This window comes from Brienomyrus brachyistius, chromosome 2 (assembly GCF_023856365.1).
Source record: "Brienomyrus brachyistius isolate T26 chromosome 2, BBRACH_0.4, whole genome shotgun sequence".
Classification (NCBI taxonomy): Eukaryota; Metazoa; Chordata; class Actinopteri; order Osteoglossiformes; family Mormyridae; genus Brienomyrus; species Brienomyrus brachyistius.
The window spans coordinates 9,969,995-9,978,479 of NC_064534.1; the positions used below are offsets into that span (position 1 = coordinate 9,969,995).

Below are 8,485 nucleotides of genomic sequence, written 5' to 3' on the forward strand. Positions count from 1 at the left end.
CAATTCATGCGCAAGCGATGAATTTTTTTTTCCCCCAGAATTTTAATTGAGTCAGAACAGGACAATAGCTTTCAAATAACTACTAGAAAAATGCAAACCCTCTATTAAATGAGAATTTTGTCGGTGGGAAAGTGCCATGGTTACTGAAGCATTCAGGTGTATGAATGGGATGAAGTTAATTTGCATAGAAAGATGTACTTCCTGAGAATAGCTCCTCCTACTTCACTCTGATTGGTGGAAGGCTAAGTGAATTCATTAAGTGAAGGTCATATTCCTGGGGAGTTAACTTTTGTTAGTAGAATGGAGACTGTCAACTAGCCAGTGTATTCATGCAAAGAAAAAAAAATTATTGAATCACGATGCGTGTTTTTATTTATTAATTTGTAATTTTACAGTTTACACAACACAGGATTTTTGTATGGATATATTAGACCAGAAGAGATGTGTTCACACAATAACATGCTAATGTTTATACTTTGGGTGACCATGGAGACAATCAATCATCTCTGTTCGAGGGCTGTACACATTGCATTTTTTTTCTTAGTGGAATTGTGTTTCAATGCCATGGAAAGAATTCAATCATTTTAAGTATTTTTGTTCTCAGAAGCAAAGTAATTAGAGTGATGGCAGAGAACAGGCTCGGTTGTACAGAAACACAGGACTGGTCCTGTTCCTCACTGAGATTTTTATTATGAAACATGACATTGCTAATCAAGAATGCTGGCATCCAGCGACAGCCACAGGGTCTCATTGTGGGGGCTGGCCGCTCACAACAAGAGCAGAGTAAGCAACTTCGGCCCCACAATGACTTTTATTCGAGATAGAAATTAAAATATCACCAAGAAATTGCAGCATGGACAAAGCAATTCCTTTCAATATCTAATAATTAGAACTGGATTTCCTGAAGTTATAAATATGAAGCATATTTACTATGTTATATATTGCATACTTTCATTATATAATACATTATTTCAAGGCGATAAATATTTAATAAGACATTAAAATGTGCTGCCATTTGATTTTTGCATTGCTGCTAAACCAAGACTCGTGCATGTGGGTTTCATATAATGCACTCAATTAAAATTCCAATATAGATTGTGTTTTTCTGCTAAAATTCCCGGAAGGGGCTCCGTGGGGTGTGAATTCTGACTGTTCCAAGTGCACTGAATTATAATCAGAGTCACATCAGATGAGAATGTCTGGTGTGAGCTGACATGAGGCATTTGCTGGCTTCCACGCAGTTACTTCATCTGTCTTTGGATATGTTGTGCTTCACACACCCTGTCTGAAGGGAAGGTGTCGTTCGGTTGAGCTGCGCCGGACCTACGAAGCTTAGCCCGTTGGCACCAGCTGAGGCGATCTCAGCGGTTTGGTGCAGGCCAGCCACGCTTCAGAGTGTGATTGAGACGTGAGCTTCCCTTTAACTTGGGCAAGATTAGGTCCCGGCAGGCAGCTGATCATGACGAAGGTGGCATCAATTGTGGGCCGACTTTATGAATATTGATATGACCCATTACTACATTTGTTCCATTGAGGTTATTAACTTTTGGATCAATACTCAATCATTTTTCCAAAAAGAAAAACACATTTTTTTTCCCCACTTTCTTAATTATGTTGATTTATAATGAAACTGTCATATGACCATTGATTGTATAATTACTTATATATTGACATAATATTACCTTCCATAGTAATTCTTTTTATAAATTATATTTCCAGCAAATATCATCTGGTGCCTGGTGGGATGTCTCAAAGTTTCCATGCAACAGGGTCCATTATCCAGCAATTACCGGTCCTTAACTGTACGGAAGGCTCCTTTCAGGAACAATAATATCCGTGAGGAGCATTTCTGAACTGATGCACATCTTTTCATGTCAGGAGACGAGTGCTTAAAATATCTGCCTTACAATGACACTTCAGCTCAGCCATCTCAGCGGCATATGCTGCCTTCTTCTGACGTCACCTTCTGTCTCGCTTTTCCGAAGATTCACAGTTAAGTTCAGTTGAGCCATTATAATTGGTGATAGTGGCGAAGCTGCCTTGATGTTCCTCAGTGAGGAAGGTGCACAGTCAAGTCAGATTGTTGTTTTTTTTGCATGTAAAATCTACTGCTCAGGACGTCCAGTTTGGGGATGAAGAAGCTTGGTCCATTGCAGTCGAGTCGTCACTCGATTAATATCCGATTTACATGCCTAAATCTGCAGCTGATTTTAGCTCCACTGCCACCACCATCACCAAGGAGAACAATAAAAGGAAGAAAGACACAAACAATATTTATTCAGTCAATCAATCATCGCTTAATTCATTAATAAACAATAAACTGGCTAGACTGAATTGGTCTACATTGATGGACCAGGGCTCCTTGCCCTTGACTGTACAAAATCTTACTGACGATGCTTTTCCCTTCTTTCCCTGTAGGGGGCAGTCTCCAATGACTGTCACACTGGAAGGACAACGTGCGCCAATTCTGAAACAGACACGATTCTCTTATTATTATTATCACATATTTGTATCCCCCAAACAATCTCTTTAGCGCATGACTCATGTTGGCAATAGTCTCCTAGTACAACCACATTATGTATTTTTTGGTTAATTATTATGCTGAAGAGTAGCTTTCATTTGTGCTTAGAGGGGAAGTAGCTCCAGCTGTTTATACATCTGCTTTGACTGCTCTAAGGTCTGAGGTTAAGCGTCACTCTTAACAATACCCTGGGGTTTGGGTTTTATGCAGGTGCTTAAGGACCTTACATTGCTCTTGGAGAAACAAAAAAATTCTATGTTAATGCACCTGAAATTTTAGCTCTCCGGCTGTTTTGTGTGCGGGGGATGCACACACGCCTTTGGCTGGGAACAGGGGCGGACTAACTTCTCTGGGGGGCCCAGGTGGACATGAGTAGGGGGCATAAGTGGGCCATTTGAGCTATTGTTTTGGAGCTGAAAGAGAAACGAGACAGAATTAAAGACGATGGAACATCAATAATAGGCTAATCGAAGAGCGTCGGGTGCCAGTGCTAAAACTTACTGAGCAGGGTGGGGGAGGGAGTGCTGCTAGTAAAATTAGGCAGGCGGGGGGTGGGGTGGGGGGGGGCAATGAGAGGTACTGGGCCAGTGGATCAATCAACTAAATTTAAGATATTTTATTATAGATTACAATATTTCAACCAAAATGGTTGTAAAAATGGATCGTACATTTGATCAATGTGTTTTGTCACTAAAAAAGAATGTGGGGCCAGGGGTTGTCCCCCCTCCAAATTCTTCACTTGGCTGGGAACCGACCTGAAGTCTGAAGCTGCTACTTGAGCATAATGAAGGGGGAAATCGGCAGGCGTATGATGAAGGTCAGTTCCTGCAAACTTCTTATAGAGGGCTGCAAAGGTTTGTGGGTCTTTAAATAGATTACAGTCATTAAAATGACTCAGTGACTTTCTGTTCAATTCTACAGCCTAAAATGCTTAGTCTAAAAGTCTAAAAATTTCTCTGCTGAGCTTTCCCATTGGGAAATTAGATTTCAAATGTAAACAAGTAATGATCATAAAATGATAAATACGGACTTTAGAGGCTGGAGAAAGGGAAAGTACAAAAGTATAAGTCACATCAGTGCAACATTCTTGCCCTCGCAAAACAAACAAAAAAAAAACAAAACAAAATATTTAGCTTTCAGATGTGAATAGTCTTTCGCTTTGTCACAGGAGAAGAAATGACTGCAAACGATTCTTTCAGACGTGTGGAAAAAACTGCCTGGAGCGGAACAGTCATCTGCTGCTGTTCTCTGCTTTCGTAACCTGGTGTAGCCAGGCTAAAAAACAGAAAACAAACACGAAGTGCTAAAATCACATCTGCTCCCCGGCTCTCCCGTGTAAATCCCTCAGACTTCGCCTGATGAATTTGTTGAATCAAATGACCATATTTTTTCTCTTTTTTTTTTTTTTTTCGCTGAATGAGTTCGAATCGAACAAGCTTCCCTTCCTACCTGACTCACCGCTTGCGTTTAGTAGATGGAAGTGATTCAAAAGTCTTGTTCGAGGGTACAACAGGAGTGTTCTGTCGCTGCATTCATTGGCTATTTGTTTAGTCTTGTTAGCTGTTTATTGCGCAGATGCTACATGTCTTAGGTCATAGCGTCTTTCACCGTGGGACTGAGCACATGCAAGCCAGACGGCCTCATCAAAAATACATCAAAGTGCTCCTTCACAGACAACGGTTAGCGCTGTTAGATTCTCATACTGCCCATAATTATACGTCCAGGGCAGGACGTGTGCGGGGAGGCAATTTGCCACATAAACCATGTTTTTTTTTTTTTTACTTTTATTTTGGAAAATGAATTTAAAAAAAGTCGCAAAGAGGTTCAGACTAAAGGTTCAATAACACAAAAAAAATTATAATGAAACGGAAGCGGAAGTCGATGTTTATGTTCCGTGTGTGATACTCAATTGCTCACACAAAGCACGCACTTGCTTTTAAAAGCGTGTAACTGGACAGAAGGGTCCTTGGAAAACTCGCATCATTAAAATATGCGGATCCCCCGCAGCTACAGGTATCCAGACTTAAATCACGGCCCTGATATGCGTGGAGTTCGCATGTTCCCAGTTCATTACCTGTGAGTCTGTTAGCATTGGAAACTCGGTGACACACAGTGTGTATAGCTCGATATCACGTCTGTATGTGATATCTGGATTTTATTATATTCTACTGTATGACCATTTCTGTGCTGCTCAGCCTAGCCAAAGATTAACTGGATAAGCAATAATTGAGAATGCAAATAGAAACCAATCCTCTAATTATAAAAAATGACACCATGACAATGTGACTGCAATACTGAATGGAATCCTGCAGTACTTATATCATTATTATTGTCTAAAAAGCACACTCGATAATTCTCCGGATGCCTGCCCCGTAATTGACCAGACCACTTCTGACGTGCCCTTAAGAAGTTGTCTGTCCTCGAAACTTGAAATATTTACAAAAGTAAACAGAAAAAAAGGTTTGTGTTTTTCTTCAGATGCACATGGAAAATTTGGCACAGAAAGTGTGAAAAAGAAATATAGAAAAATGTAGAAAAAAAAACATTTTTTGGCTTGCCGAAGTATGTTTGGTTATTTATTATTAACCTATGACTTTGCAGGCTATCTATGGTCCTTTAATTAGTAATTTTTGCATTTTGTATTTTGCACCTGCGTCTTCATTAGCATAAGATAAACAATCACAGGTTTTGTAATTAAATTAGGTAAATGATTTAAGCTGTGTGGGCTGTGCGAATCTGTACCTGTTGTGTTGAAGCTGGCCCTCCCTGCTGAATGTGGGCAGCAGCTCCGAAGCTGGATCGCCACACTGCATCTGTAATGTAAGTCACTGTCAGCTAAAATAATGAAGCTAAATGGGATGTGTGTGCACTGCATGCACCGCAGTGATGAACATGGATATCTGGGTTTGAATCTCCACTGCAGTGCAGAAGCCGGCCCGCTGTGTGTGCAGTGAAGCTGCCGTTCTTCAGTCTGGACTCCCGAGATGAAGCTGGATTGCAGTGCTGAAACTTGGCTGTTACTTTTATATCTGGACTCTGTAGATAAAACCGGGTTGCGGGTCTCAATGGGATCGATAATGCTGAAACTGTGCTGTAGTTTAATAGTAAAGCATCTACATTATTTAAAAAGTAAACAATCAAAATTCCTGATATACTTTAACAGTTCAATTCTTCAGTAAAGTTCTGCAGTAAAATATCTAGCTGCGTAAACTTATCAAAATTGCCATCAGGAGGGACAACATTAGATTAAATTTAAGTGATTTTTGCCATTTCCATGGCAACAGACCAGTTGTTCTATACCTACAGGTAGTCCATCTTATGAAATCCAGTCAGCCCTTGGTGAACTAATTGCCTCCGTTAGGTTTTTATAGGGCCAGCTGGGAAAACCCACAGAGAAACATGCAGACTAGTGGGTTTTATATTTACTGTATTTCATTGTTTATTGGTGGCTTTGATCTAACTGGTTTGAGTTTGATTCCATCCTGCTCCCGGCACCTCTGTCGTGCCCCTCCTGATCATTCCAGCAAAGTGCCGAATCTATTCTTGTATAGTATTGTTTTAAACTCCGGAATCTATTCTTGCATATGCTCTCATCAGCCCTATAATCACAATCAAGTCCTCTATGTTCTGGTTCATGTCACAAAGAGCGGGTCCACCACTGTGCTTAGTGACGTCACGCCGCTTTGAGTCAGAGGCTGCTCACCTTCCCGCCGTCTCTGTGTGCGGGTCACGCTAAACCCCGCCGTGCCACACAAAAGGGGCTCCTTAATCATTTCTGGGAGGAAGGATGACTGCTGAGAAAAAGGCAGTAATACAGAGATAGGGGGATATGAATCACTGACCCATAGCTCCGCCCCCCACCCCAATTCATGACGATGCAATAATTTCACAATGTTACACTCCTCAGAAGGCAGCCTGGTAACAAATAGCAGCTAAAATAATAACAAGATCGAAATAACATCGAGGTTAATGAAACGCGGGGGCATTTTGGATTGGCCCTGGCAATACAAAACAGTTAAAGCATGAAGATGGAATAAAATAATAGCAGATCTCCCCCCTTTGGCAGCACAACCATGTACTCATTCCTCCAAACACGCACAAACCCACAGAAAACAGGAAGATTCCGAATTCATGCCGTCACTCTCCACATCAGCTAGTTTGTTCTCATGGCAACGGAAAGTCAGTCCAGCAGAAACCGTTTCTGTTCCGTTCCCTCGGCGTCGCTCGCCATGGACGGTATCCCTCACCGGTCCGCGTGCCGCTGGAAACAAAGGGAGCTGCTCTGACGCGGTTATGTAACGTGTCAGGGCCCGGAAAGCGCTATACGCGCCTCGCAGATGGCGCGCCACCCACCCCGCACCCCCACATCACCCCTCCTCATTTTCACCTTCCCTGGAGCTCCAGCAACAAGCGCTATATGGGGCAAAGCGATACGCTTTGAAAGAGGCCTCCTCTAAGACGTTGGGTACGTCTGTCAAACGTCCAGTGGGATTCAAAGCGGTTTTCTCAAGACTCAATGTATCTGAACAGCAGGAATTTCATATTTTACAGGAAAATAAAATGAGAGACAGATGTATACGAGCTTTAGGTTGAACTGGGAAGGGAGAATGTTGTGGAGAGTTCGTCAGAGAAACCCCAATGTTTTATAGAAGCAGACAAGGAGGACATTTGCTCCACCGCTTTAAATGTTACGAAATTCACATACTGCATATAAAACTGTCCTGTCATAATGAGTGTGTCTTCCCTAAGAGTGTAAAGGGATATGCAGTGAGAGCAGGCACAGTAAAAAAGAAAAAAAACAGCCCTCCTTCAATTTAAGGGGCTGCAGATTGTTTCCAAACCATTAAATACTTTCCTTTGTGGTCGTCCTGTTGCTGTACCCTTGGACATTAATGAAGTGCATTTGCAGAGCATCCATTATTCATCGAGGGAGGAGGGACAACATGCCTTACGCAAAACCGCTACATTGCAAAAAATGTGTGTGTGTGTATATATATATATATATATATATATATATATATATATATAAATGTGTTAGCATAAAAAGCATAAATGTCACCCTAGGCTAAGGTTGAAACCGAAGTTAAGGTCACTTTGAATTGAATGAAAGTTGATGTGAAGTCATACAGGTTACCGTACCAGTGACTAACCAACAGCTCAAGAGTTAGTTTTGGTTAAAGTTAGTTATACATGGCTTCAGGGAAGACAAACTGTAGACATTTGGATATTTTGTAACTCTAAGTATCATTTGAGGGTTATGGCTTTCGGCCAGTTCTCGTTTGTGATGAGCTGTAAAAAAAATAATAATTAAAATAATCTGTTTACGGTGCGGTGCTTACATTTTAACGATGAGATCCACTTGGCGGACACCACCGAGCCTGAAGGCATGATGGTACTGGCTCAGCCAAGCCTGGGCCTTCCACCAAGCGGGGGTATAAAAGGCTCACGTGTCGGATGGATGCTTCAGCGATCCCAGACATGGCCTCACTGAGGCCTGACGTGCTGCGGCCCCCCCTGCATCTGTGCCCCATGCTCAAGCACCAACCTGCCTCTCATCCGAATGGTCTCAGCGTGCAGCCTGCGATCAAACCAGGCAGGGGAACGTGTCTGACTCACAAAGAAAGCTAACGTTGCCCAATCCTAGCAGTAACTAACTATTTCGCCGGCCAGCAATCTCCGACAGGTTAGCTGCCCATCTTACAAATCCAAAGTTAACTTTTGCATCATAGTAAGTAAGTATTGCGAGTAGTCGCTTTGAGGTAATGGTGAAGCATTTATATACATTCGGTAAAAGCTGTGAGTGGCTCTAGGGCTCAGTGGGTAGTGCTGCTGTTGCTTAATACCTCCAGGGCTAGGGGTTCGACTGTGGAATTTCCATTTTCTCCTTGTCTAATTTTCCTCTGAGTCCTCCCACAACCCAAATACAGGTCGTTAGGCAAACTAGTGAGTGTAAATTGCCTACGG

General features: G+C 42.0%; 1 long non-coding RNA gene across 1 annotated transcript; it reads right to left on the reverse strand.

Annotated features, from left to right (window-relative positions):
* Positions 1-2,360: 2,360 nt before the first annotated feature.
* On the reverse strand, positions 2,361-4,222 carry LOC125725476 (uncharacterized). Its single transcript, XR_007387500.1, has 3 exons — positions 3,971-4,222; positions 2,789-2,934; positions 2,361-2,467 (listed from the first exon to the last, which is right to left on the reverse strand). It is a non-coding gene; the product is annotated as an uncharacterized LOC125725476 (long non-coding RNA).
* Between the last annotated feature and the right edge of the window lie 4,263 nt (positions 4,223-8,485).